This window comes from Triticum aestivum, chromosome 4D (assembly GCF_018294505.1).
Source record: "Triticum aestivum cultivar Chinese Spring chromosome 4D, IWGSC CS RefSeq v2.1, whole genome shotgun sequence".
NCBI classification, from domain to species: domain Eukaryota; kingdom Viridiplantae; phylum Streptophyta; class Magnoliopsida; order Poales; family Poaceae; genus Triticum; species Triticum aestivum.
The window spans coordinates 198143059-198148539 of NC_057805.1; positions in this window are offsets into that span (position 1 = coordinate 198143059).

Consider the following 5481-nt stretch of genomic DNA (forward strand, 5'->3'; position numbering starts at 1 on the left):
GAAAACATGCACACCCACATCTCTTATTGGTTGATATGTCAAGAAACAAGAAACGAGGTGGGAGTTAATGCACCGCGCCTAAGTGTTTAACAAGAAACAAGAAATAAGAAACGAGGATTATTTGGTTTTCGTAAAGTGACATATACACCTAGACGGAGGGAGTATTTAACTAATAAAATGATAATGCATGTCACCAAAAATCATATCACTGGATTCGTATTCGAACATAGTTTTGAATGGTATACACTACTGCAGGATGCTGCTAACGCGACACTACGATCAGAGACCCTTCAACGAAACTGTGTGCGATGCAATAATTGCAAATGGTGGTGTGAAAAAACCTGTCAAAAAAGGTGCAAAACGTTTGCGATGGAGGATGCATCAAACACGGTTCATATTTTAGTTGCGTGTGCGATGCAGGGCATACGGTTCACTTCAATTAACTGTTTGCGATGAGGAGGAACAAAAGAAACGGGCAGCCAGATGAAGGTGTGTGCGATATACATCATACGGTTCACTCGGATGAACTGTTTGTGATTAGGCAACACAAAAGAAATGGTCAGCCAGATCAAGGTGTGTGCGATATACGACATGCGGTTCACTCAGATGAACTGTTTGCATTCAGACAAGACAACAGAAATGGTGCAACTTAACAAGATGTGTGTGATACGCGGCAAACAGGTCTGTAATCGGAAACGTGTGTGAAGACCGATAACAACATAGACGATTGTTGCTAACAAGCCGTGTGTGTTGTGAGCAAACGATTGCTGGTATAAAATTGTGAGTGATTGATGAAAACATCACCGACGGGTTCCATTGTTTAGTCCGTGTGCGATGTGATTTTCTTTGTCCGCACAACATCTAAGCTTTGTCTACAGAGCATCAACATATATACTTAAAAGACAGCATTGCATAACCAAATTAAGTATACAATTACACAAGTGACTACACACATAACATTTCCACACACCAAAGTAAGCAGTTACATGCATATTAAATTAGGAGAAACGAGGATCTAATCATCTACTTATTGTTGCGAAGACTCTTGCCATTGCTCTACTTCCGGCTGGATCACTGGCCAGTTTCGGGAAGGAGGCACTTCCTCATGTCAACGATCCGCCTGTACATGTCGTAGCTCGTGTACGCCTCCTTGGCCGCATACACGACGTGAGCTTTGTCGAGTTTCTCCATCTAGGCCGAGTGCCAGGCACGCTTGTCCTTGTTGCACGAATCGTTCATGTCTTTGTAGTAGGGGTCGATGATGGCCTCGGCGAGGTGAACCTGTGAGTCCTTATCATGCTCCTTGCTGCCCCTGATATTGTATTGGCCCTGGATGTTGACAAGATTCTACCAGGCGATGCCTGAATTCTCAAGCGCCTTTACATCATTGGTGATGTCCACCGTAGCGAACATGTAGTGGAGGCTGTTGACAAACCTGGTGAAATGCTCGCAAGGCCATGTCGGCAGGTAGTAGTGGTAGATGAGGACGTGGTGGCGCACGCACATCCAGGCAACAGCGACCCTGGGACGAGACCCGACACGAGCGCGGGTGTACTCGAGGTCGAACCCAACCACTTTGTACTTCTCCTTGGCAAGCAACAACTCCATGATGTGGATGGAGTGCTCCACCCAGACCGGGTTGTTGGTGTACACCACCGAGAGGTCCATGAACCTTCTGTGGGTGTCCATGACGGCACGCATGGTGAACTGCTACTCGTCGTCGGCAGCCGCTCGGAGCGCCATTGGAGCCGCGCAGGATACCCTCTAAGAATTTCTCGATGTGGGTGTGCTTCTTGTAATGGTAGGGCATGACTGAAAGGTTGAAGAGACACAAGGGTTAAATGGCCGCTCTAATAAATGGGGGCCGACCGGCGTGTAATCGTCACGTCTTGTCACGACGTTCATAGTGGAGGATTCAGTGCATGCTTGACAACACCGCACCACATGCGTGGGCTCGAAGAGGCGCCAAATGTATTGTCAGTAAGCCTGTTCCCGCGCTACCGTGCTGTTTACCGCGCAAGCTTCCCGCCTGGCTAGTTTGGCCACACGTCGGCTAGAAGAGGGACAAATCATGGGCGTTTATTGGCAAAAAGCTTTGTAAAAACGAAGTGTGTGGAATGACTTCGGTCATAAGTTTACCCGTGGGTGATGAGGTCAAAGTTACACAGAAGGGTGATGATGGACACTCGAGTGCGATAATTAATTCTGCGCTCTACAGTGCACACGATGGAAGAAACCAACTATGTGCAATAATGTCGAAGATCGCAGTCGAGTTAGCTATACAGATCGTGTGCTGTGACATCAACAAGGTAAACAGATTCGAGAATGGTTAATAAAATCTAAGACCATTGCATATTAAGGTCAAAATAGTGCTACCAATATACGAGTCTCATACGATGCCATTTCAATGATTGTACCACAAAAGCTCGAAATATTACAAGGTTCAAATTCCAGAGTTATATGGCTCAAATTCAAAGATTACAAGGTTCAAACTGATATTAGAAATGAAATTCAGCTCATCAGCTGCAAACGCTCGCAGTGATCCGTATGGATATTAGAGAGGTTCAAACTAATATTACCACTTCTAAGTCTGGTTTCGAAACCTCACAATTTTTGCAAAGGGGTCAGCCACTGAGAAGTCATGTATGGGGTTGACACGATGACTTCTGATTACTCTGTCATCTGAAGTTCCAAAATGAAATTCAGCATTTTTGGAGCCTATTCCATTCTGCCGCAGGCGCCGGCGCTGATCAATAAACCATTCATTTTTGCGAAATAAATGTAGGGCAAACCTCATTTCCTTCAGCACCCTTGCTCTGAGAACAAAGAACCTGGCGAATATAATCTCCGGTAAGGTCCCTCGGTAGGAGTTCAAAGTAATTTCTGAGAGATGCAGATCTAGGCATTCGACGTGATTGTTATATTGTATCACATTATCCACCACTGGGCCTAATCTTATCTGCAAAAGAAGAAAACGTGTTAGTGCCTACATGCAGTTTTGAACATTACTACAGGCCTATTTGGTTTGCAGGATTTGTAAAATGCACTAACATGCCATCTTCGATCTGACATGATTAACATGGGCATTTGATTACATTCTAGAAAAATGTAGCCTTCTTCACAAGAGGTTGGAGTGGATGAAAAGTTCCCTAAGAAAACTAGTACAGATGAATCCAAAGGAGAAATGCTTATTGATTGTAACCATATGGATCAAGCAACCAATATGGGGGGGACATGTATGTACTGAAATCCTCCAAAAGAATCCTTCAGAAATCGTAGTACATTGTCATTGTAAACTTGGAAAAAGGTGTCACAAATTGAACTCCCTTATGGTTAACATTTAACAGGAAAGGAACATCACCTCGATATATAGCTTCTCCAGGCACGGAAAGCATCTCAGGAAACTGACAACTTGCTCCAGGTCGGGGCCGATAGATTCTAGTGCCAAGACCTTCACTGTGCACAGTTTCGGGGTCAAGCTTGTCGGAATTATTTTCTGAATGACAGACGAACAAACATCTTCAAAATTAGAAATAATGTTAATTTTTAGAAGGAGAGGTAGAAGGCGGCTGTTGTACCTGAACGGGTGTGGATCCAATAAAAAGTTTGGAGTATTTTTCAGACAAGTAGCCCACCACTGTCAATTTCGGCGTAGAAATGACATTGATTCTTGTTGGACGTTCTTGATCAACTACAAGTAATCTCTCAAGTGCAGGTGTGTCCTCATTGACCATACCGTGGTACACATCTTGTGATGTCTTCCTGCCGCACCAGCAACACACATAAATAGTCCGGAGAGTCATGGAGGTGATGTGGAAGGTACTCAACCCATTGATCGCCTGAAGACGAAGTTACTCAAGTGCAGTATAGCCACGGAGTAGACGCTCCTTGTAACCGTTTGAGAGGCAGACGACGACGATCTCGAGGTGCTTCAGTCATGGTAGAATAAGAGTGGGCGCGTCATTAAGGGGGGATGGCAGTTCCTGAACTTGGCAATGCGCAGCGTGGGCGCGAGGCGAAGTGCGGACGTTGGCAGCGGCCGCATATGCCCATCATAAAAAATGAGCTCCTCGAGCTGATCTAGGGTGGGGGATCGGAACCAGTCGTCGAGCTTGGCTTGGTCATTGCCGTTGGAACGGAACTTGCCCATTCTAAGGCCTCTGGTTAGGCCAAGGTGACTACCGAGGATCTTGGAGAGTGCATCCAAGCTTTTGCGATAGCCATGGCAGAGCTCGTGGGTGTCGATGAAGTCGAGAGGGCTGGAGTTCCATAGGGGGTGCCACCACCGGGAAAGGACGGTTTTCCGCGCCCCATATTTGATTGGGAGGAGGGATATGATGACTGTCAACATATCATTGGGGAGGCTGCTGATGAAGTCTAGGCCTGCTGGAGTCACTTGCGGTTCTAGCTCGCCCCGCCTCCGCTTGTTGGCAGCCCCGTTCTCCACCTCTAGAGTCTCCTTGTCAGCGGCGCTTTCTAATAGAAATGGGAGTACAGGGAATATTTAGTTAAAACAGGGCAATAGAAAAGTGTATTGGTAACTAGAAGTTATTAGGTAGGAATATAGTGAGAAAAGGGAATAACAGTTGGTTGCTTAAAACTACAAAATTCATTTGATATTGCTAGGTCAGTCAACATGCGGATAGTTGAAAAGAAAACTTACTTCGAACAAAGTCTGGACGGATGATATCATCGGGGAAGTTACCATACATCTCATGACCAGGCCCTTTTATGTGCAGTGCAATTATAGTGCCAGGTTTCAGTTCATAAAACTTAGAAATTTCTGTTCAAAAGCCAGTGCCAAAATAGGAGTCACCACGTTCATGAAGTCCTACAGTAGCAATGATTGTAAATCCATGGTATGTGTGCAGTATGACATCCCTACAATCTTGATTTATGTAAAGGGAAAGATTGTGCACTGCAGATTATGTTGCATAGCAACGGACGCACTGCAGAAAATGGTAGGATTGTTAAAGAAAATATGGTAACATGCAAATATGGGCCCAAATTGAAAGAACTGTACAACAGTGGAAATCGAAGGACAAAATTTTATAATTAAACAGATAGGGTACACATGATGTCATGGAAATATGAGAGTAATCGAAAGAACAATACATCATTAATTTGCCTAATGTAGAAAGAAGAGGGCAAAAATCCCCTTTGACGTATATGGTGCATGTGACACCTTTTCTCCAAATGTAGTAATATTTAGAATATGTTGAGGAAAGTAGGCCATACCAGCCAATTGAGGGTGAGATTGAACATACCGCGCGCATCCTCAAGTCATCTGGTATGGTGAGATGGAATGTCTGGCGGAGGCCGCAAGGTCCTGATGTGTCCGCGCACTGTACACTCTATGATCGGAAGAAAACCTCAAATCAGCTCAAATAAAAATGAATTCACGGCGATTTTGGACGGGTGATTAAAGGAGGCAGATGAACTGGGATAAGAGATGAGATAATATATCATTAAATTAGTTAC